This window comes from Triticum dicoccoides, chromosome 3A (genome assembly GCF_002162155.2).
Source record: "Triticum dicoccoides isolate Atlit2015 ecotype Zavitan chromosome 3A, WEW_v2.0, whole genome shotgun sequence".
NCBI classification, from domain to species: Eukaryota; Viridiplantae; Streptophyta; class Magnoliopsida; order Poales; family Poaceae; genus Triticum; species Triticum dicoccoides.
Genome location: NC_041384.1, coordinates 695,022,461 through 695,025,518, shown reverse-complemented (window position 1 = coordinate 695,025,518; position 3,058 = coordinate 695,022,461). Strand labels below are relative to the sequence as shown.

The 3,058-nt window shown below is 46.7% G+C and overlaps 1 non-coding gene across 1 annotated transcript; it reads right to left on the bottom strand.

Annotated features, from left to right (window-relative positions):
- Nucleotides 1–639: 639 nt before the first annotated feature.
- Nucleotides 640–726, bottom strand: TRNAS-UGA. Its single transcript has one exon. It is a non-coding gene; the product is annotated as a tRNA-Ser (tRNA).
- Nucleotides 727–3,058: the final 2,332 nt, after the last annotated feature.

Sequence of the window (3,058 nt, the reverse complement as noted above, 5' to 3'; positions counted from 1 at the left end):
TAACACGCTAATTAGCCTCAAGCTAATGACGGCCACGTCAGCTGCCGGCGTTTAGCCGCCGGCGACCAAATCCGCGGCGGAGGAAGTCGGGATTTCGCTGCAGGGCCCTATTTGGAGCGGCTGTAGCATGCGTGTGGAAGAGGGTAAGCTTTCGGCAACACCTTTTTCAGATTGGAAAGGATGAATACTTGTGTTGGGTCCTGTAGACCAGGATAGCCTCAGATCAAAACCTAATAAATGTACCTGGGGTTGATCATATTTTTGGGGCAATAAGTATTCCGGAATTTGAGCGCTTATGTAGCTCAAAACTCTGCCACCTGAATACTTGATTCATTAAGGTCGTCACCCTATACCAAGAAGTCTCTATCGTTTTCTTTGTCTGTTAAGCTTCACAGGGTTGGGACTCCCTAAATCAAACTGCAATCGTTGTTTATCAACCACTCACGATGACACCGAGATCTTCGACTTAGCTCCCACAGGTCATCCACCCGGGGCGGAAGATAACGAAAGGGAGACAAAGTCCTAAGTAAATCAACACACAATAACCTCAACCTTCTACCCATTCCATCCATCATATCAGTCGAGTCGAGGAGATTCGTTCTTATCTATAGATAAGGCAAGAGAGAACTTATGACCTCGCGGATGGAGAGGGATTCGAACCCCCGGTATTCCTATCAATACTTCGGTTTTCAAGACCGACTCTTTCAACCGCTCAGACATCCATCCCTGCGCTCGCCCGCCCTATCTATCTGCGCGCTGGCAGGTAGGGGCAACTCTATGTGATTCGCTACGCTTGCTTGCGCCCCACCCCGTAAGCTGACTCTATTGCCTAGTGGTTAGCGACACTTTTCCGGTAGTACGAATCGCTATGCTTCGCTTCTTTCTATATGATAATATGCACCGTCGGTTGCAGCGCTCCCTGCGGGTAATAGCAAGAGAGTGAAGAATGAACGATCCTCAAAAAAGTCAGCAGTGAATGAGTCCGACTCGAGTTTGTGAGCCAAAGGCGTGGCAAGAGAGCGAGTTTGACTCGCGAACGATCCGCAAGTGAAGGACCGATCCTTTAACGCCAGTACTGTTGCGAGACTGGTACTTGGCGGCTCACGAGCAACATATAGAAAAAGGTTGCCCATCACTCCCTCTCTCCTTTTTGAAGGCCCACCGCTCCCCCTTTCTTTAAGTATCTATCCCGGCTTGCATTTTGGGGCGAGTACTACAGTTCCTCCATAATCACACAGAACGCCCAGCTTCGAAGAGCTGCTCTCTCCCCAGTCCACAGCAAGGTGTGGAATCTGGATCTACTGTGTGTTCTGACTCTATTGGATCAAGTCAGATACTAAGCCTTCTACTACTACTACTTAGGAGATCAAATGCTATATTTCAGAGATTGGACTCTCTTACTGTGTTTTTTCAGGGCTGTTCCCGAGCCAGGTTCCCTGGATCCATTCTTACCTAAATGGATGAATGAAGAAGGGGGTATTCCAAGGCACTAGTTATTTTCTTATGTGTGGACTTCGACCTTACAAAGTATGAGTCCGTGCCTTCCTAAGTTGGTCCTGAATTTCCAATGAAGTTTTGATTTTCTCGAGGGACGTAGCAAACTGTTTGGTTGGCTCCGAGCATTCTAAAAATAGAGTCCTGCCTGGACAATGTTGATAACGGGAAATCTCTAACCTCCGTGGTGGGTGTGAAGAAGGGTACAGCTAGAAAGCGAGAGAATATCTTTATGGATATGAGTCTGAGGCAGAAGTCTCTGAATGCGGGCCTGACGAACCTTTTGTACCAGGATCATCATGAGACTATGTTTCTGTGGTAGATGACTCAATAGGCAGGGCCTAGAACCTCTAAAGAGGGTGTGACCAATCACCAGATCACGATCAAGAAGAGTCAAAGCTGTCTTACTAGCGCGAGCAATCATCCAACTATGGTGGTTTCTCAACCGGTGGGTACATTTCTGTTGCACATTGTGAGTTCATATTTTCTTTTCTAAGAAACAAAAGTTCGAGCAGATGCCGTTCTAGCAGGTACAAGAACTCCCGTTTGGTAGGCGTCTGCTTTAGCAATGTCTTTGATCCTCGATCAACAATTTGAGGAAGACGAGACAGAAGCCTTTGGATGAAACCAATGAATCTTCCGATCCGAAAGACTAAGGGGCTAGGCGCTCACCTACTATCTACACATTTCCTCTTTGGCGTTGGCTCCACCAGTTTTGACTGCGAGTCGCTTTAGTTATCTCAAATCTTTGGCAGGAAGGGGCCAAGCCAAATAGTGCTCTTTAGAAGCGTAATCCGTACTTGAAACTCCTTCGCTAGGATCCAAAAACCTATGCTTCCGCTCTTCCTCACCAGGCAATGCTTACTCTTCTCAATCAAGATTTTGGAGACTTTGAAGCTCAAGGACACGACAATGCTTGAAACAAATGCTTTGTTTTGGCACCTTCGTCTTCCTTTCTAACATTAGTAAATTCGAGCTAATGGGACCAGTTTTTAATTGCCTAGAGGGTGGAGAAGTCACATCATCTGAGGTTTGTTGTGGGTTCAATTATGACCCCGGTCTAGAAGACGGAGTGGTTGCACGTGTAAGTACATCATGTTACATATCTATTTTAAGCTAAGCTAAATGCCTAAACTAAACAATTTTCTATTAAGCGTGGCATCCTCTCTTCTGGGCGAGCCCTATCGATGATTTCATTCTGTACAATGTGAAACCTGAAATACCAACGGTAGTTTCCAAGTGCCATCTCTATTCGACTCCCATGCTTATTCTTGAACGCTTGAAAGGGAAGTCCGAGCTGGGTCAGCTAAAGGCGGAGCCGGGCGGTATATGGTATTAGCTCTCTATGTGCTATTAGCTTAAGCTTATAACTCCAGCTTATTACCCTAGGCAGAGGGGGTAGGGGAGCATCACTAGAGAGTCTCCGTACCCGGTACAAGATCCTGGCTTATATAAATTCATTCAAGGTTATGGCTGAACTGGTCTCACCGCTTCCTTTCTCAATGCTAGCGGGACCCTTGCTTTCCATTGCCTTTCGAAGGGGACCGACCATATGCATACTTCT